Here is a 22,773-nt window from a genome sequence, read left to right on the forward strand (position 1 = left end):
TCTATTGTAACTGTTTAAGCTCCTTAAATACCACAATTGGAAGGAATCAGCTAGTGTATATGATGCAGTATCTGTACTTAATAGATGGGAATTAGTGACATGGTGTTGCTTCCACTAATTCCACCTCAACCTCATTTACTTGACAGAGCCTAAGTGTTACGACTTTCCAAGCAACCAAGGACTCTGTCCTATGAATTTAGCAGTTTGTACCATGAAATATATGAAGCTAGTACACAGGATGTATGAATAAAACATTTCAGAATTAAGTGAAGGTAAGTTCTTCTCTTTCTTTTCATCTGATGGATGGTACTGGGTAAAGCAAAAGGAAGGACAAGCCTTAGTGAACTGTGCTACAAAAATACACCATAAGGATGTAATGAAGAAAAGAATGCAGTCAGTGATGGAGTGGTGAAAGCCATGAGTTAGCAGTGCAGCAGGCCAGTGGTTCCACGCAACACAATGCAGCACAAATGTGGTTATCCTGCTGCAGACATGAGCTGGCTCAGATGGAGCTAGGTCAGTCACAGTTCCTCCTGTAATACAGCCAATCCACCCCCATTATGAAGATTCATTTCTCTGATAACCAAACTCTGTCATCAACAACAGCAACAATAACAAAAAATTTAAAAATCCCTCTAAAATCTTTTGATGGTTTTATTGTCCATAGTATTAGAGGAGCCATTGATAGAAAACCCCACTATTAAAGTATTGATGTGTTACAGGGGCAAATGATTAAAAGTTCATCAAAACAATTCAAAATAGACTTTTTTTTTAAGTTTATGAACTAATTTTTCTTTAACGTCTCATTCTTCCTATCGTTGTACTGCTTCTCTCACAAACTACAATCAGTGGCAAATGACAATTGCCCTCTGGGAAATCAGAGCACATTCTCCAATGACAAGTACTCAAATAACTCTGACACTCGGTAGTGCCAAGGAATCTGAGGGCTGGGTCAGAACTTGTGTCCTGTAAAGTCATAGAGTAAAACGACAAAAGTGCTCCAAAAAAACCCCTAAGTACTGGAAGGATTCTCTGCTGAAGTACTCATCTTCTGTTCAGGTCAAGTGGATTATCCAGGTTTCAAAGACTGTTTCTTTGGGATGCACTAGTCCGTTTCTGGTTCACTGTAGGAGCTGTCAGTGCCACGAAGAAATAAACTGCTACCCACAGAGCACTTCCAGGACACTCCTTCCTAGTCCTGACCAAGGCAATAAGATTGTGTCCCTCTGTGATTGTGGCTCTTCTTTGTCGCATAGAATACCTCCACAGTCCCTGTAAGCACAAGGACGGAGGCTGGACTCCCTTGTCCTGGCTCACCTCCAGTTGTGCCCTTTCCTGTAGGATATTACAAGTGGTGATGAATCCATCTACCGGGAAGACAGGCTGTTTGCCCTTTCTCCTGCCTGGCTATTCAGTTCATGGATCAGGCCAGGAGCTGACTCAACGAAGACATCCAAGAGGATGCGGGGTGGAAGGAAAGGGGTGAAAATCCTTGGCACAAGAAAGAGGAAAGTCTGTGGTAAACCAGTCCGCTTGCGGTGATGGGAACAGGACCTCCAAGTGTTGGTATGTCCAAGGTCAAAAGAAAGGGAGAAGATGTCTCCTAAACTTTTAGAGCCGGAATCCAAGAGGGATTGTTCTCTTTGGTGAATTATAAATGATGTTTGGCCTCCAAACCCGAACCATTCTATGATCACTTAGAGCAGGAGCAGGCCTAATACATACAATCCTTCATCCAAATCTGCCAGCAGTCACATCACATGAACTTGCATTGAAGATTAGTTGCCTGGGATTTTTTTTAATGGAGAGCATAATCAGCTCACTATATATTCTCATTGTGTAACCACCTATCCATCATCTAGAATATGTGCAGCTATAAAAGCACAAACCAGATCATCATTGTTATTTTTTGAGAAAACATTCCTTTGTTCAAGTGCAAAGCTTTGTCTCCTTCAGTTGTACTGGGTTTTAGTTATTCTAAAAATCTGACTTTATAAAAACCTTCTGCAAAAGCAGATAAAATGAAGGCTCTCTCTGTGTAGGAGTGATTAGTATTCTGTAGTGTCGCAGTACATTTTCATACCAATTTTTTGTGTTTTTCCCACATCAGAATAGTACACTTGTGGGCTCTATATATCTTAAAATAGATTGAAGATAACATTTTTAAAAATCTACACTTGGGCCCCTTAATTATCCAAATTTTTTGCAACTTTTGAAGGAGGATTATTCATTTTAGGAAATAAAAATGTGAGCGACTACACTTCTGGGGCCAAAATCAAACATAACAGTGTTTGAAAGGAAGGCTCAAAGTATTTGGCTCATATGTACTTTCCTTATTACAGGTGCAGAAGTCCTTGGGAATGTAAATATTGTATGGTTTAACTGTTTCTGTAATACATTTATATATAAAATTAACATACTGACAAAGACACAGCCTTCCAGCTAGATTCAGGTCTCCTCAGAAGTGCGGAGCACCCACTGCGATTGTCACTGCAGAGGTTGCTCAGCATACTGGAGAACTAGGCTCTAATTGCCTTGCAGTTCATAAAAATCCACAAAAGATATATGAGGCTGTTGCAAAGCCTAGGCCTCATATACATCACTGGAGTATTCAAGTGAGATACGGCATCAAGACCCAAGCAAATATTTAAAACAGAAACAACTCAAAGCCAAGTGCATAAGACGATCAATGGGATGTTCACGCTGGTCTGGGCCAAATGTCAAGGAAATAAATTTGAAAGAAAAAACTCCGCAAAGCCAAACAACATTGTAATTACTCCACTAGCTTTCAAACTGGACCACTCTAAAAAAAATCAGTTATTTTTTTCTCTTCCCTCCCTGTGTATTTTATTGTATGATTGAAAAGATTTATCTTTTAATTCTTGTTGCCCTTGAACAGTGATTTCCTGTCCTGTTTTCTTTATGGGTATTATATACATAAGCAACTGCCTTTAACCCCAATATCATTCCATTGATTTCAGAAATATTACTGACATGCTTATTGATAGGCACGTGCTTAATTACCACACAGAAAAGAGACCTTAAATAGTTCCCTGATATGGGAAAGCTGGTTTAGGTTAACTAAAAATCTGATTTGCCTTGTGGGAACCTTTGTCTCACTTCCATGACTGAAGGCAAACCATAATGGAGTAATGGACAGATAATGCACTTAACTCCATTTTTTTAAACAATATTTTATTGATTTAACTGAAAATCTCAAGTCTGTGGATTTGCTCTCTATAATGCCAGCCAATAACTGTGTTAAAGGAAAGAGGAGTGTTGGGGGCGAACCACCAACGCCTCACTCTGAAATTTTAACCCTTTCAAGTTTTTTTCCTTTATAAAGCTCCTTTGTCTCAGAAGACAATATGAAAGAAAGGCAGAAGCATTTCTTTGGCAGAACAATTGGAAACACAGCTAGAGAAGAAAGGCAAAACAGGGACAGCCCAATTTGTGTCACAGCTCACTACATTAGAGCATGTCTGAGCCCTGAATTTTTTCTCTGTTCATGCCAGCACTCCTTTGATGATTACTTTATCTGAAAAAGATAAGACATTATGAATTTGATTACGGCATCACTCCATGTGGTTTGACAGGGCCTCAAGCACATTGGTAAATTGCTGTCTGTGCAGTTCCATTATTATTACATAGCATGGCTCACAGTTAAGGACTAAGCTGGAATAAATACAGAATTTTAGAAAATAATAACGGTCACTCTTAGCCTTTAAATAAATTACTCTCTTAAAGTTACAGTGTCTTCTCATTACTTGCAACGTCATTCAGTTAAACATTAATAATTGCTGACCTGTGTATTACCTGCAAGCTCAAAGCAATCCCACACCCCAGCTCTACGATGCTGAAATGTCATTTTTGACCATCTTTGCAGAATTTAATCAGTACTTAAACTGTACAGGACTGACAAGGAGAACTGTTGATGGCAGTTGCTTTGAGACTGATCATATAATTTTCAAGCTGAATTTTATGACTGTGCAGTATTTTAAGCAGAAAAGTACAGCAACTGTAATTTTAACAAGAGGAGCATTTTACAGTTTGGTTTGTTTTTTTTTTTTTTTTCCTGTGCACTAGTCTGGAATTCTATGCACTTAGTAGTGTCTTACTTTAAAGACCTCAGTCTTAGTACAAAGAAAACTAATATACACTACAATTCAAAGTAGGTCATCTGAAGAGCAAGCATATATATCACTTCATTGTCACTGTAAGTTCAGAAAACCAATTATGTAGTATTATTATGCCTTAAAAATACAGGATTATAGTCAGAGGGAAGTCTAAGGAATTCTGAAGTGGGACCATTAAATTTCATTGACTCCTTAGAGACACTAGAAGCGTAGGTGGGGGAGAGGATTGTGGAAGACGTTACATATTAAATGGAAGACACCCCACGGGAAGAGGGAAAGGTCTTTGTGAACATAGTTGGTTATTTTTTTTCTTGTAAGTATACAGTAGCCTGCCTGAAAAAGAATGGTTTCTAGCCCTTCAGCTAACGTGGCCACCAGAAGAGTTGGGTTTTTATCAGCTACATGTGGGGTAAAAGCAACTTCCAGTGGACTAAGAAAGATGTGGTGGGGGCAGAAAAGGGTGAAATGGGAGATGAAAATTTAAGTAAGAGTAACTTTACTATGTTTTTTGAAAATTATCTTTAGTAATGCAGTTACTGCCTGATCGTCCTTCAGCTAACCATGATCAGTGCAAGTGGTGGCAGGAATCCAAGACCAGACCTGACCAAAGCTCAGGGACACATTTGGGAGAGCAGAAACTGCAGCTTCATCAGTGTAAAGAAGGAACTTGAATTCATAAGGTCCAGAAAACCATGGAGTGATGCAGGGAAGGAGTGATTGCCCTCTCCTGTATCATGAGATACTTGTAAATAAAGGTGTATAATCCAAAGGCTAAATCCTTCTTTAACAGGCAAATAATGTCCTTATTTTGCTTGATTAAAGACAAAGTAGAAAACTCCCAAGGCGTCTTGAGAGGTGGTAAAACATGGTCATACAGTGTTATATCTTAAATGGACTGGTACTCATAGTCCAGCTGTTTGGGAAGCAGTTTATAAGTAAAGCAAAATAAGAGTAAAAGAACTTCCCTACCAAAGAAGATAGACATAACAGATGAGAATTACAGGGCTGCAACAAACACATACATGTGTGTGTGAGCGCGTCTTCTCAGGACTTAAGCCTACTCAATTTTCCTGAGAAAGTCCCCCATAACTGATCCAGCTGTAAAGCAAGTTATAAGTGATAACAGGTCTTGGTCCATTTATATTTCCCAAGGCTCAAAGCTCATTGAGTGAGTCAGAGGTATTGAAGCAGCCTCCATGTAGGGTCCAATTCTGCAAAGCCTTCCTCCTAGAAATGGTTCACAACCATGCAAGTTTCCTGGGACTGCTTTTGTAGATCAGGTTTGCATACCTCAAACTTGGGCTGTCTACACAGCCGTTTTACGCTTGCTTCCTCCTCAGCTGACACGGTGTGCATTAAGCCAAAGCAAAGAGGGCCCCCTGCTTTGATGTGCCTCTCTAGAACCCAAGAAAAGTGTATAGAAAGTATTTTAATAATTAAGAATTATGGATTTGAAAGCAAAGCTGCTAGCATTGCCAAGCTCGACCAAAGTCTTTGAAAAGAGCTCTGTCAAAATGCATTTCTAAGAAGAAATTATGTAATAAATTATTTTTATGGAATGTTCCAATGTTAAATGAATATTTAGGTTGCAGTTCATGAAAACCTCCCTCTTTTGAAAAAATGTTTTCATTTTTTGGATTTCTCTTTGTCAGCATTTCTAACAGTAAAAATGACAAACTTTCATGGGTAGGTGCCAATGGAGACAGCTGTATTTTATTATTGAATACTTCTGGTGCTTAGTTTGGCACCAGTCCTGTTTATATTGCTAGTAAGATTTCATGCAAGCCTTTGCAAGGTCTTGTGTTTAAACTTAAATGTCTGATATGGTTTGTAATTGATTCCACCCAGTTCCCTCCCTCCTTCTTCTCAGTCCAGTTTGTAAAAGAGAATTTACCCCTGTGTGGGGAACACAAACCTTTCAGTGCTGCAAATTCAAAGACAATTACATAGCAAGATCCTAGAAACCTCTGGTTCTATTATGATTCTCTTCCACTGCTGGGAGAATGCATTCATTCCTGCTGTTCCTGCCCTTGGATTCCTATTTTTTTTGTGTGTTTTGATTAATTGACTTTGCTCAGGGTTAAATCAAACCAACCCATGTGCTTCCCATCTCCGAGCAAATATCTAGCTATTGGCTGTACCTCCCAGTTCTTTATTTTTCTGTTAACCTCTATGCTCACTGTCGATATACCAGGCAGTTTACTGCATGCTTGCATGAGAGTCGGTGAATATCAAAAAGCAGCTTCACAATAATATCCCTTCAACAGGAAGATGGATTTGCTTTGGTGCCTTTCTGCAAAACACTGAATGGGTGAACTTCACTTCTGTCGGGGCTCACATTACATGAACATGAAGTCACTAAGATCAGAGGATTTGTTTTATATGAGTGGACTTCAGAAGGCAGCAGAGGAAAAAAGTTTTTTAGAACCCATCCGCTGGAGCTCCATAATGATAAACAAGGCGGATTCATCTGCCTTGGTCTGGTCTATACAGAGCCAAATATTAAGCAAGAATAAAATGCCCACTGGCCAATTTAGCATGTAATGAGCTACTCCTAATGGAAATCAGTGAACTGCAGTTGGCCTTGGGAATCACTTGTCATTGCCAAGCCCTTTGCGATAGCCAGTCTGATCATATCTCTTTTATCACTGTCATGTCTTGTAGCAGATACTGCTGGGCCCGAGACGCTCTTTTTGGCATTTGCCAGTACAGTCAGTATTACAACATCCATGTTTTTGGCTGGGGTCTTTAGGGTTGCTGCAGTACAAGAACTGAGAGTGTGCCATGTATTGCAGCGCTCTGATCTTGCCCTTATCAGATCACGCACAGAACTTCACAATACTTAAAATTAGGTTTTGCTTTTGCCTTTTTTTTATATCAGAACAGCTTCCATGCCTTCAACTCATTCCCTATGCGCTGCTGATAAATATTATGCAGAAAGATAAAATGGGTTATTCACCATCAACTCAGTTTCCCATGTTACTCTGTATTCTGTGGTGGGCCCCTGTTAGAACTGTAAACATACTCCCTTACCTCATTACTTTAAATTTTGTTACAGTGAACCGCATGTGCAGCTTATCTTACCATAACAAATTTCTCTATAGCCATAGCTGGAATGACAATGTGTTTCTGTAGAGGAAGAAAAACTATATGGGGCTTTAAAAGTTGATGTTTCTCTTCCACCCACTATAAAAAAATGTCTAGAAACTTCCTGTAGCCATAAAACTACGAAGATAGTTGCACAGAGTCTGATTGTCCTTCAAGGGAAATGAAAGAATACTATATAGATTTCAATATGGAAAGAAGGCTATAATTGCATGTTATGCAGATATCATTCATGACAGAATTACAACAAACATCATATGCCAGTAACTCAGACGAAGAGCTGTCGCGTTTAGCTAATCCCTCTCTCATGGGGTGAACAGAAGATGGTGCATCAGTAAATTGGCACCAGAGTCTAATTAGTGCTCTCATTCAGCTTACTAAGTAGGAAGAGATGGCAGAAGAAGTAGATAATATTCAACAAGCAGAGGGGCAGGCAGGCAGATCTGGATTAATACAAATTGCAGACCCAAAGATCTCTAGAGAATGCAAAACACAAGCTAAAATTTTATTCAGCTTAATCACACTAGAATGCAAAACAGAAGTCTCATAACTTCTTTTGCCGCAATGGATACGAAGCCAAATGAACCCATGTTTCCTCTAACTGTTTATTTCACCTTCTACTATGCAGAAAGGGGGGGAAGCAGGGATAGGGCTGGGATAATAACTTATCCTGAAACATTTTTGGAGCTAACAGTCAGGTAGAGTTCCAGGAGAAGCAAGTTCAAGAGGAATGTAACTCTGAGTAAGAATTCTCATGTCCAGCTCCCACTCCCATCATGAGGGGGATGATTAGCTGAAGTTTCCTGATGAATGTGGATAGGTCAATACTTCAGATTTGACATAGGACTCAGGCAGTATGAGGTATATAACACAGGCATAATGAAGTTCTTTTCCACTTGAAAGGTGGGCAGCTTTGCTACAATTCAGCATTCGTGAAAGGTGCTGGACAGTATTCAAGATTCTTCCCTGGTATGAAAGCTTCACTACAGACCTGGCTAGAAGCTTTTTTGATTTTAACCTCTGAGAATAAGAAAAACATGTCAATTCTTGACTAGAGGCAGATACAACAACCATTTTGCTGGAATGGCATAGCATTTCAGACTCTTGGACTGAAGGTACATCTAGTAGGACCTTGACATGATACACATTTTGACAAGAGGCAGGTTTATTGATTGAATATTAGTCAGGTAAATAGAACTTGCTGAGAATTGTCTCTGGTAAACAGAGCTTGCTCCAGTGACAGGCAAGCCCGTGTTATAATCAATTTGATTTTATGATAATAATAATCTGCATTAGACTTAACAGACATTTAAGTTGAACTTTATGATTTAGAATTTTCTGTCCACGGGAAAAGTTGCAAGAACTATAAAAGCATAACGCACTGAGATAGAGAGCACCAGTTGGAGAAACTCTAGCAGAAATCACAATTTTCCATGCCCACAGAAAGTGCAGGCTGTTTCTTCATCACCCTATTGACTGATTTCTATTGACAGCGTCCTACAGTAGAAGAAACAAGAGGTATTATTTACTAACAGCCTTCAAAAAAGGCTGGAAGTGTGTGCTTGGGGATCCCACCATACCAAAGCTATTTCTGTTACTTTAAAGTGAGTACAAAATTTTGAAGTTTTGCCTTTGATTTCCATAGTGGTGAGATTTGCCTCATGGGATGGAAACTCACGCTGTTTATATGCAAGTTCAAATGACTGCAAAAGGGAGGGTACAGACAACTATTACGTTTCCCTGGGCCTGGCTTAACTACCAGTCCAGACTCATGCTCCAACCCTTAGCCAGAGTTCCCACCTCACCTATCAGAGCCTCCCATCAATGTTATACAGGCACTTTAAGTTCTAGAAATTCAATAGCCAAGAGAAAGAAGCCACTGATAAATTATTTAAAGAATTGCATTCTCTTTTCCCAACCATCTTAAAGGAAATAGGTCACAAAGTTCTAAAATGCACCCAGAGAGCCCTAATGGGCATTATAGAGTCTTAAGATGTGCAAAATACAATTAAACCCATGACTGTCAACACCAGAGGTGAATTTGGTCCATGGGACCTTTAAGGAAAGAGATCCTTTCTTCTAGAAAGCATGAATCCTTATGAAGTGATGACATGGATATTTAATGATGAAGCCATAGCTTATCTATGTACACTGAGTAGAATGAGCTTCACACCGTCTTTCTAGTCTAGATTGTAAGGAGCAGCAGTTTAGTTGGGTGTCTCTGTAAACTCCAGATTAAACAGTCCTCAAGGGCTGCTGATGACAGAGTGGAGCAGTGTGATATTTGGGGGTCTGAATGGCAGAGTTTTCATAGGCAATCAAACGCATCAAATTATCAGGTCTGTCAAGGGTGTTTTCATTAGCTCTCATCTGAAAACATACATGAAAAATATTAGACTTTTGATAACAAAGTCAGTATCTGAAGTCCAGGTTGGATCAGGAACCTCGAGCTTTGAGTTTAGAAGCAAAAAATAAGTATCAGTATTAAAGGCTAGATCTGACTCCCACTGACATGTGATAAGAAAGAACCCAGAAGCTGAACCATAGGCCTGAGAAGTTCAAGCCACCTCTGCTTTCTGTTTCTTTTCTCACTTGCACCTTTTTTAGCTGTTTTTCATTTGTGGAAACAAAAGAGAAGAAAAATAAGGAAAAAAGATATCCCCCACTAAACTGACCTTCCAGATGCTCAGTTCCAATCTCAAACCAGCTTTTATGAGTAAGATTACAGAGCCTTGAAAAATAAGGTTTTTAATGAAAAGGCTTGTGCAATGACACCTTTAGCCAGCCTCTGGAAAAAAATTCAAAGTTGCACGTTTCAGCAGAAATGTGTCTGCTGTCACACTACAAAATGTAAGAGGTGCCATCCTTCAGCCTGCTTAAGAAAGAGAATGAAAGAAAAAAAGACACATCACCGTTAATATCTCCCAAAGGGAATACTCAGTGTCCAGGAATGTAATAAGTCCATCTCTTTTTTACCCCAATGAGAAACTAAAGCAACAACTTTTCCCTTGGTCTTAAGCTAAGCATATAACTTTTAACAATCATTAGAGTAACACAGCTTCAGAAGTACAAGGAAAAAAAAAATTCTTTGACTTCCTTTGGAGCTTTAGCAGTTTGAAAAGATTCCCAAATTTTTTATTTTCATTCAACTGTTTATCACTGATTTATACAATTCCCCACGAAAATGGTTTCTTATAATTTTCATTTGGGCAAATGTGACAACACTCCTCACCTTTTGTGCTATTTTTCTCACTGCCTCCTATTGCTTCTGAGAGATTTACTGCTCTACTGACATAAGTTTTGAAAATCCACAGTACACAGCATGAAAGCCGTAAGGGCTCTTAATTCATTTGGCAAAACCCATTAAGATTTTGTGAGTGTTGTAGAAGTTTAACAACCTTCCCAAGGGAGGCGTTCAGCAGGAGTGATGACTCAGAGGACAACAAACTGCCATGCACCGGTTTGTTGTTAAAGATGAATGTTCTTTGCTGCATTGAAGGGAAGCTCTTAAAGGCACGTATCAGATTGGTTTGATTCTTGACTTTGCCACAGACTTTGTGTGTGACCTTGAGCAAGACATGCAGCTCGCTTCTGAGATTCAACGAGGCTGAGGGCGAGTGGCACTCAACAGATCAGAATTACAACTGCCAATGGCCTCATCATTCACAAATATGTATAGTATACACTACCCACTTAAAAATCCAAAACCAAATGCTGATCCAGCTCTGATGCAGTGAATCTACTCTGAGAGAAATGCTCCAGTCTGAATGCAAACTCTGGGCTTAGTTCAGCGACAACTTTCTATAAAAGAAAAACTCCTGGGTCTGGGTCTAAGAAACAACCAAAAATCATCCCAGTTGCAGGACTCTCCCAGCCCTTCTAACAAGGCAGCTTTACTTAGATCATAGGACAGGTATAGATGCTGGGCTCAGCTGTTAGTCAAACCAATTGATTTTGTAAACCTGCATAATTGCTATGAAACATCCCTAAATCTTCTGTGCATCCATCAGTGGAAATTCCTAATGACATTTTGCTTCTAGTTGTATAAAAAAGATAACTGTTCCTGAGAAACGTGGGACAATTAGCATTTTCTCATCAGCTCCCTTTTCAGTTTAATCTGCTTTAAACTTTCTAGAGAATGAGAAACAGCACAAAATTGAACATTAATGCCAATGGTTCGTGCAAGATATAAACACACTTCAATTTTCCTAGCATGCTGAAACAGAGCTCTGCATTATAACTTCTGTTCGATGCCTAAATTAAGCCCAGCAAAATACTCCTTGGTTTATAAAACTGTATTACTTAAGGAAGTCCCTGATTTCATTTCTATGAGTAGGTTCAAAATGACAGATTTGAAGGGAAAGTTCATCAGATTTTGGTTTTAACTAGACACTGAAAACTGATGACTGAAATGATATGTAACTCTCACATTGTCAACCCAGAACATGAATGCCCAGAGCACAGATATCCACACAGAAAGGAATCAGCTGTGGTTTAAGTGCATGCAGTAGACTTAGATCACCAGTGCTTTGGGTGCTTGCAAAATTTTCAGGCCCCGGTGACAGATGTGGAATATTTAAAGAGTCTACTGAAGTGTGGCAAAATTTTGTCCAGAACTTGCAAGAGAAACAAGAGTTTATTACTGCTTTATAAAAAGATAGGTGATGCCTATCTATTTCTGCAAATTTTCCTGAATAAAGCTTGTACTTTAAAAGATCTCAGAGTTTCCTATCCACAAACAGAAAGTTCATATCTGTAAAATTCATTGTTTCAACTGCAACCATGGATTTGGAAGCATCAGAAGTGGACCCTAGGCATGCTATTTGAAGGGTTCTCACTGTCTGCTGCCTGTGGGTCTTCTTGCTATGTCCCAGGGCAGGGTCTATTCCTACACCACCGTCCTTCTTCTCTTTCTCCCATTCCCAAGTATTGAGTCTGGCCAACGAGGGCAAAGACATGCTACACACCAGGGACCACACTGGGCAAGGCTGAAAGTGGGAGGAGGCATTCACTACACATCTGCTGTGCAGTGTCCCATGAGATGTCTCATGCAATAAGTATTTGGTCTAGGACCTCAAACATCCTCTGTGGAATAGAGAGGAGATACATACGGGACAGAAACAGCCTTGTTCAGTTGGTCCAGAAGTGAGAAAGCAACAGTGCAAAGGTAACTCTTTATCCAAGATGATGCTATCTCTTTTCTTGAAGAGATCCCTGCAAATCTTTAGCAAGAGATGTTCAGTATCAGTGTGGCTACCTACAGGACAGTGTACAGAGAAATTTAAATATTCCAAAGCCTTGTGCAAGTGAGAGAGAAACTGCAGTCATCCTCCTCTCCCATCAGTCTTACATTTTTCTAAAGCAGGAGAAAGAGTCTCATCCAATTTTAGATATTTTTTTTTTTTAAAGACATCAGTGTACTAAATGTTTACAAAAGAATCAGTAACTATCTACTGGAAAGTCTGCCAGACAGAATCCTTAGTTAAATATATTATGTGGTTTCTACCTACTAGGCAGAAGACCACATCACATTTCATTTTGAATAATCCTGCCATTAAAATGGCAATTCTTTTTACAGAGTAGTGATGGAGAGTGTTTGCCAACGAGACACCCTCTAACAGATGGCCTCTCAAAGTCACCTACAGGACAGAGCAGATGAGTGTACTTTGAGGCTTTGTGACTGAGAAAGGTACTGTCAGCACTGAAAATGAAAAGCCCACGAGTCAACAGAAAATTTGGTTTCCCACTGTTGCCAGTTTGTTGGACTCTGTAAACACAAATATTCACTTCAAGAAAGAAGTGCATGAAAGAAAGATACTGTGGGCTGCTTGGAGTTGTTGCCTCCACGCCACCCACTATACTAACTCTTAAAAATAGGGCTGCATTAAAGTAATCCCTACACATTTCCTTTGCGTAATGGTGGTTGAACACTGCTACCCAAATGTCCATCCCTCTTCCATGGCATTCTGTTTTAACTTATAGCCACTTGGTGTAAATTTTCAGCCCTAGCAATTACTGAATAATTTCTGTGTTTTATAGAAGGTGTAACAGGAATATGCCTCCTGGGGTAAATCAATATCAGCTTATGCCAAGAAAGAGAGTATTTTACATTAGATAGTTACTCTTTCTTTCTTTTTTTTTTTCCCCTGCCTCGTAGAGAGTCATTAATTCCGTGGGTGATTCTAATATTAAGTGTACATGCATGTGGTAGGTGGGTGGCAAAGACAGTTATTGATTATTATACAGGCATATCTGCCAGAGCTCATACTAATGTAATTAAAAATCCATAGCAATGAATATTGAACTATGCACATAGCTTAATAGAAATCTTTGGAATAGTTCTTTATAATGAGTGTAGCAGAATAGATAACCATGGAGAATGAAGATAGCTGCTTACAGAAGGCAGGGGTGTAGAACAACCAGTGGCAGAGTAATCCAGTATAGTTTGGTTGCTCTTTATAACACACAGGTACTGCTTATTTATTTGGACAAAACTGCTACAAAACTTTGTAAGGGGTTGGGTGAATATCAAAAATCTTTTCCATGAGGAATGGTCTAAGAAGGTAGTGGGGAAAATTAAATCTATGATAGTTTCTCTCTGCTTTGACTCAAGAGGAATGAAGATATATTGAACCTAGAAGAAAGGGCTTCAGTGCACTGGACATTAAATTCTGGGCCAGAGATAATTTTCCAACATTAGAGCTCTAGACTACACCTGGATAGAAGGTCCCTGGTTTGTTACGAGCTTCTAAGCCTGCCCATCTCTTTTGTTATTGGGAATTATTTATAAATTGCGTTGCTGCAATAGCGCAATTAGAGAGATGCCATCAAAAAGCTCAGGAAGAAATTGGTTTGCCATTCCTACACTACACCAGTATGTTTTCCCACCTGCACTTTAGATTCATACCAATTTCAAATACTGAGGTGAAAACATACACACAGAAGAGCATGTTAACAAGTTGTATGACTGGTAAATACCCTTGGACAGCAACTTGGATTGTAGCAGCTCTGTGAATCTCTCCATTGCAGGGCAAAAATGAGTCTTAAGCTCTCTTTCTGAAGATCTTAGAAGTTTTCTTTATGAAATTGATCTTTTCTACAGAAACTTTTCTTCTACAGAAATTATTTTCTACAGAAATCCTGAAAATTGCTAAAACCTTCTGAGAACCACAAGTCAACTCCAATTTCTACTGCTTTTGGCAGGTGTTCAGGGTGCTCAGCATCTCACAAGGATTTTACCTTGAATCTCACTAGAATCGAGCATCTAATTTAAGCAAAACAAAATTAATTTACTGGGTTGCAGACCGCAGCAGCAACCATCTCACGAGACAGAATGAAACCTCCAAAAGCAGAGCTATGAATGTGGAAATCAGATGGCCTCAGGACACATCAGCGTGACCAAACAAGGATACAAAGAGCAGAATTTGCAAATTAAAATGCTTAAATTATTAGTAAATATCCAGGTACATGCAGTAACCATGAACCTCATATTAGACAATCAAATTAACTCTGAATAGGAATCGGAACAATTGCCTCAATATTGTTGATGAAAAGCTCGACAAAAGGATGTAGCTAGCTGCAGTGAGATCTATGATTTCCAGTGGGTAACTGTGTAAATCCAGGTGAACCTCTGTAGGCAAAAATTTAAAATGGGGCACCTGCTGTGCTAAATCTATTTTCTAAAACTTTAGCATTCATATTTTAAAATAGTAAATTCTACTTGTCTGTCACTTGTGAAGGGGATACTATTACCCACCACAAAACATCACTGCGCAGCTCTAATAGCTGGTCAAACTTTTTGCATTCAGAGTATCTTTAGATGGAAAATTGCTTTTCCACATTGTTTTTTGGGAAAACCTGTCAATTCGATTTCCATTTAAAAACAAATAGGGAAATGAGAGTGGCAAATGTTTCTATTTTCCAAAATAGAGAATTTAATTTAAAAATGAAAAACTGTATTTTTATAGCAATTATATCTATCTATATATAACAGTTTCACTGATGGAATGTAAGTTGTCTTGAAAGTCTGTGCAGGCAAAAAAAAGCATGACTAGCTCATGAGTTTGCAAAACATTCTGAAATCCTTGAAGATGGAGCCATATCCTGATAGCCTTCTTCCCATTCTGTGTCACATAGAAGGCCCTGAGCATGAGCAAGGCCAGGAGTATCTAGCAGAAAATTACAAATGGCTACATGTGCAATTTTAATTAACGAACTGGTGACCTGACAATGCAGTATTCAAGAAACACCAGCTGGTAAAACTCTGTACAACAAAATGAGGCTAAGCAACTGGAAAATCACAGTGTCTTTTTGTGGCATCCCAGCTAAAGAAATCCGCGTACTTTAAAAACAAACACACATACAAATGTTGAAATAAAAGGTATGTTATAAACATGTTCATTATCAGTATTTCTCTTGTAGGAAATATTCTTTTATTACTACACTAAGTTTAATTTTGTTAGTAACAGTGTAAGAAATATCTTCAAAGCAATTAAAAACAGTAAGGAGTTAAGGCTAATCACACTCTTTACAGAGAAGAAAAGTGAGCCTGAAAAGACGAGTTAGTTCCATGTCAACATCAACATCAAAACATAGCATTTCCTTTTTTACACTCAAATACTGTTATTTCTGAATAGATCAATTCAGATTGTGAGTGCAATGTATTAAACTTAAAAGTGAAGTTTAAATTATTAAAATTACTTCTATTAGCTTCGAGGACCATAGCTCCGTTTAAACAAAAGAATTAAGCACATGCTTAAGTATATTTCTATTGAGTTAAGCTGTTTAGCAAATGCTTTCCCCACAGGCCTACTGAAGCCAAAAGCATGTAAGCATATGCAAAATTTGGGGCTGCACTTAACTGCACAGCTTTAACAGAGGTGCAGCTCTGAATTTGAGATTAATCTTGGACCCAGGATTCCACATTGTATGAACAAACAAGAAACAGCATGGCTTTGTTTTGCTTTTGCCCTTATCACACAGTAAAAATACAGTTGATAAAGAAAAAAAATAATTAAAAATCCTTTCCAAGTATTTATGGAAAGGTAAATTCCAGGAAAGATTAATGTGGTGGTACCAGAGGCAAACAGACTCCAAAGCAGGGGAGGAAAAAACCCCCACAAGCACTAGATCATTCCATCCTCTGTCAATGCATAATAAACACTGTGGTCTTCCAGCCTATAATTCACCAGATTCACTATGAGGTCATTTAAGAATCCCTGTGTGACACAAATAGAAAAACAAGTTAGCAGCAAAAATATAATCATTAATTTTACATGTAGCAAAGAGATCTGCATCCCTATTCAACTCCTCGGAAGGCCCTCGACAGTAAATTTTTTATTTTAATTTTTTTCTTTTTAGTCTACAATTGACTGTTCCTGGTGACTTGAAATGAGGTTGTCAGGGGGAATGAATATCAGTTATGAGGAGGTTAAACCAGCAGCAACACTGTCCTGCAAAAATAAATGAAATTAGTAGCAACCTTTGTATTGGTGCAGGACAATATATATAAATAAACAGGAAAGCATGAAGCTAAATGATCATTTACAGCAGCACAAAGACTGCTCTAGTCCCAGCATCTGCATATTTATTAGTTGCCGTGATACAGCTGAAGGCTAGAACCTAAATTACAAGGAGATTCAACGGACAACTGAGAAGAGGTAGGCTGATTTAAACGAACATGATGCTGGTTGTTCTCTTTCAGCTGGAAGAATGATAGTATGGTACACGTATTTCGATAAATATGCAGTGATGATACTATTAGGAATTGGAATAGTTGTCGAGTCATAGGACTAATTAGCAGCTTTATGACTGATAAGTGAAAGAAAATGTTATATAACTTACTGAACTGCTTTATGTAATCGCACAATCCTAATGAATATTTGCAGGGAACAGCAGCAAAAGGCCCAACCCTGTACCTAGCCACCACGATGGGAAAATCCCCACTCATTTTAATAAGAATAAGGACAATTTTAATAGTTGATAGTAAAAGATTCCCATATCTTTAGAACTATGTAGATATACAAAAGTCCAATTTATCCTAAGAATTACTTATAAGAGCTGTAGTGCAATATGACCACAATCAAATGAGGAAATACTTCCACAGGTTTCCAGAGTCTGGATAATGTAAAATTTTCACGTGAATCCTATATTTGTAACGTTTCCTGGTGGGTCCCTAACTAATTCTTTCTAGAACCAGTATATATGAGAAATAATTGAGAATCAATGAACAATTAAGTTTACAAAGTGAAAGGGAATTTAAAAATCTTGACTTTACAGACAACATCCAGGACAAATAATATCCTGTATTTCACTGCTCAGGACAGTGGGACTGGATAGCTCCAAAGGAAACCTCAAAAATGACCAGTCCCCTTGTCTGCTCTCAAGACACTATCACAAATGTTATGGTTTTCAGCATTTGATCAGTTAGGGGCATTGGAACCTGGAAGGAAAAGAGACTTTTCTCTGGAGCAGGTAGCCCTGAGTATGAACAGTTCTTGTCTTTGTACCTCCTCCTGCAGAGCTTTCTCCAGACGCACTGGACTCAGGGGAGCTTTTCCCACTGATGTTGCAGCAATTTGGGCTGTGAATTCACTCAGCATCTGCTCTCTAGCAGACAGAAGAGTCTTTGGGTAAAAGTGCAGGCAAGTTCCTACATGACTGAATTGGTTACAGTTCTTAAAAAAGCTTTAAAAAAGAGAAAAGCAAATGTCCAAATCTAGAGTATCAAAGCTACTAAATAGCGGGGTGAAATCATGTGGCAAACAGATATTTTCCTTCAAGGAAGTAGTTGTATGGCTTTGGAGACACGAACAGCCTTCTCTGCTGAGGACAACGAACAAAGGGTCATCAAGACGTGGCAGCACAGAGCACTTCACACAAACTTTCAGGTAGGTTACCCTCTAGCGACTGCTCCACATGGTCTGAAATCAAATGTTAGCTTAGGCACAGAATAATAATGCAATAATTTGAATTGCAGCAACTGCAACGCCATTGTTCAACAGAGGAGCAGCTTCTAATAGTGTTCTGTAACTCAATGGGGTGAACTGTCTGGGTGGCTGCAATTTTATTCTGCAGGAAAAACATGTGGAATAGCAGAAAGCCACACTGCACCAGAGCAAACAATTCTCTGAGGTGTTGTGTAGGTTCACCTCTTAAACACTGCTGTTTCCTCAGCTTGCTTGCTGTCATTTCAACCAGTGACAGGTTATTCATGGTTGAGCTGGATACGTAGCAACTGTTTAAAATGTTGCTGTTTCATTTGGTTTGGACTTGAAGCAATTAGTGGAAGTTCAAAGCAGATTGCTGTTTCTGAAAGGTTATCTTCTGTAAGTGCAGCATCTCAATGCCTTCAATGACAGTTGAGATGTACAGGGCTCAGAAGAAGAAAGTAGAAACAGGCACCAACACAACAGCCAAAGAACCTGGAGGATATAAGACCATCTGGGCATGGAGAAAACAACAGCAAATGGAAAGAGAGTGTATGTTTGGCATCCCTAAACCCTAAATAGGAATACCCCTGGCAAGTGTGGAAGAGAAAGCTATGAAGGATTTTATCAACAGATCCAACCGCCAAATTCCTCTCAGTTAAACTCTCTCTTAGGGAAGAGTTTGTTCTCATGAGAGCATCCAGAAAAGAACTCAGTAAAGAAGGGCTGCATTTCAAAGATTATAAACAGACAATTGTAAACAGTCTTGACAGATTTGTATTACTCATTTCATTGGGGTGGAAGATGGATTAATTGTTAAATAAATACAGTTTAGAGCTGGACAAAGTAACTCCAATGAACAGGAACCTCAGCAACAGAATTTATAACACTCTGTAGCAATAAAGATATTTTCTCCAGGACTATGTAATATTTAATTTTACAGTGGTTCTATGAAGCTCTTCAGAGCTTGTCAATGCAGCTGTAGGAAGCAAATTAAAAATCTTAGCCCAGAGAAGATGAATGCTACTTGCTATAGAGATCCTACACTGAACCGCCTGGAAACTTCATAGTAGAACAGTCTGTAAAAGAAGTAATAGAAAAAGTCCCAAACAAAAACACGTTGTAGAATTTTAATAGATTTTTCTAACAGATATTGATAGTTTCCTGTTCTCTGCTTTCCCTTCCCTGCCTCAGCTAGATCTTCTTCCCAGAGGCCGGACAACTGGCTTAATTGCAGGTTTGAGTCCAGAACTGGAATGCTGGATGGTCACTGCACCCCATGCTTCCAAACATAAAACTCTGGAATACAGGGGTTCAGCATAACAGTGATTTTCTATGCTTTCTGTGCTAGGGGAGCTATTAGAGATGGATGATACCGGCAGCAGAAAACTTGAACACTTGGCCTTGACCTCCCAGATGAAGATACAGTATGCCTGTGTGGCCTATGCTGAAGGTCTAAAGAAAGGGAAAGATTTGTAGGCCATGACACTTCTACAGACTCCCACTTGCAAAAGCTTCTCAGTATTGAAGTGTGTTAAGTTTCTTTGGCTTGATGAAGCAATACAGTACATACCATTATTAATACCACAATTACTAGTACTACTGTGTATTCTGAGGAGAAATTATGCTTACTCATAGGCAGCATAAGGAACATGAATATTCTTTCTTTTTGACTTAACATTCTCCCCCTTTGTGTTCTGAAAGCTTTTTTCCTGAGATCGTATCAGACAGTTCTCCATTCAATTCTGTGGCGTTTATGAAGGTGGAGTCCCTGATTCCAATTTAAATTTGAGCTTGCTCCCCAGAAGCAGACTTGCTTTAATTTATAATCTTTACCTTGCATTATAAAATAAATGCCAGGATGATGGAGAGCTGTCTTTCTAGGTCAAACAATTGTAGAAAAGTCAGGGAGAGGCTGGAGGGGAAATGCCTGTTTAATCAAGAAAGTTCACTAATGATTTCTAAAATGTCTTAATTGCTTCAGCACAATCTACAGGCAACCCTTTCATGCCTCAGACAGGACAAATAACTCAGTCTAATATTTCAGAATTAGCAACTTGCTGAAGTAACCAGACTATAATCTTCCTAGTCATGGGTTAGAATTTTTGAGGTCTCATCAGCACACCACAGCTTCTTTCTTTAAGTGTTTTGTGTAACTGCAGGCTTATCTTCAAAGAGCAGATGTATGAACTATCATTTTTGATTAAAGCCATCCAGTTGGAATAAAGAAAAAAAAATCATCTGTTCACTGCAGTTAGAATCATCTATTTTAAATACATTTACATATTCCCTTAGCTGTCCAACTATTTTTTTCCCCACTTTCCCTTCTTTTTGCAGCTTGGAATCCTGCCACATTTATATTTTGTACTAACTACTCAGGGTCCTAATTAGCAGAAATGGAATGTCAGCAGGGTACCAGCAGCAAGGGAGGCTTTTTGCTTCATTGGGAAGATGTGCAGCATGTGGCATGGATCAAAATCTTTGCATCCCATGCAGAGAACAGCATGATGTGAATTGCAGAGCAAGGTAAATGGGAGAATTTTGATATCTTGGAAATTTGTGAATTGGCAAAAGGTGCCGATTCACACGTTTTAGCTATAGGCAAAATGAAGGGGGTTTTGCCAGCATTAAGGCAAATTAATCCAAAATTTAGTATTTGAGCATGTGACACACTCAAAAGTAACCAACAGTTCTGGTTTCTGAACTGGTTTCTGTTCTGCACAGCCCAGGCCCATTGACATCTAGGGCTAGATAAAAATAAGAGATTTGGATGTGACAACAAAGTCTCACTTTAGCTGCCTGGCCCCCATGAGAACTCCAGACTCCTCCAGAGCGTACAAATTGCGTACAGGTCACAGGGGAAGCTGAATGCCTCAGCTAAGATCCAAACTGAACGAGAAGGGAGCTGATTTGGTAGTAGCGTCAGCCACCAGCAAATGGCAAGGAGAGAGCTGTATCTCATGTGGCACCCCCTTCAAAGACTACGTCCCCTACTCAGTGTTGCCCCATGCCTCCACCACATGGAAACCACAGCTCATGAAGATGGATAACCCCTACTTTGGATGTCTGTGGAAAGGATAATGTTCACGTCATTAATTGCAAGAAATAAACACAGAATGCACAACTGACAGAGACAGTAGAATAGATGATGTATATTACTTTGCCTAATTCTCACCGTTTTTCAGAAGGTCTTTCTGCCATCAGACCGAACTAGGGCCTTCTTGCTTTGTGAAATACTATTTTTGAGGTCATCTGAGGAATTAGTAAGTAGGATGCGGGGAATTCTGCAGCATCAACCCCACGGGTCCTCAGTCAAACACCTGAAGAGAAGAAACTGATCTTCCTCTCCTTAATTCACTAGGACTATGACATTTTGGGAGATATCCTGGGGAAATCTGGGAGAGAAGGGCCAGTGTGGAGTGTTCTCTACAAATGATGACCAAAATGTATGCCTATCACAAGATATTAATTCAATGTACAGAGACTTCACTTGCACAGAGTGAAATTCATTGATCCATGGTAAGAATTTTCACTCAGGAGTCACTCAGTAAATCAAAATAATTTAGGTTTGAAGTCTGGAGGTCCTTTAAACCAGCCTTCTTCTCAAAGCAGGGCTAACTTCAAATATAAATATAGAGCCACTTTCTCATAGTGTGTGCAATAACAGACACTTCTGGCCCTTCATCATGTCATATTGGGGTATTTTCACAGAGCTAGGAGGACAGTCTTTCTCACTACAATGGGGTTGTGTCCAACAAGAGCCAGAGGTGACACTGCTGAAGCATGAAGAAGCGCCAGAAAAGAACTGGTATGAGTGAGATACAAAGGCAGAAAAAACGTTCAGAAAGGGAAAAAGAGACTAAGACTCAAGTCACAGAGAGTCAGGCCTAAGAAAAAGCCAGGAGAGGACCAAAAATGTACAAAGAATAGAGAAATAGTTCTCCACTTCCTGATGCAAATCTTTGTGCTCATTTTCAGTGCATTGATTTCTGCAGCCAACATCTACCAAGTGCACAAACAGCACTGGGTTATAGATGGCAAAGCTGTTGATTCGCATGTGTCCAGGCATTTTCTGTATTATTCATTGCTTAACCCTGGCACTTGTAAACATATAAAAAGGAAATAATATCACGAGAAAATTACTTACCCTTCATGGGGACAAACTTGCCACTGCAGCACTACGTGTGTTTCTGACTAGCCTGCCTGTCCCTCTCTTAAGAGAAATATAGCAGTAACAAAAGACGCAACCAGGAAGGTAAGAACTGCAAAAAACATGTGGGTTGTAAGGTCAGATTGATCTAAGAAATGATCTGTCCTTTCTTCTCGCCTTTGAAATATACAGCCATTGCAGCTCTGATTCTTTCCAACACTCAGAATAGCAAGGAGGACTTTGATTCTGCAGTGGACAGGAAATCCTCTTGAGAGTAGACATCATTTTAGACACACAATGAACTGGAATGGACAACGCCAACAGCAGGTTAATTTTTCACGTTTTTTTTATACACATATAAATATATACATATAAATTTGCTTGTTTATAACTAGCCTTCCGTTTTAAAGTCTGTTCTGTTACCAGAATTTATTTCTATCTTCTGCTAGTTTGT

Source organism: Leptosomus discolor, chromosome 17, assembly GCF_034619465.1.
Source record: "Leptosomus discolor isolate bLepDis1 chromosome 17, bLepDis1.hap2, whole genome shotgun sequence".
Taxonomy (NCBI): Eukaryota; Metazoa; Chordata; class Aves; order Leptosomiformes; family Leptosomidae; genus Leptosomus; species Leptosomus discolor.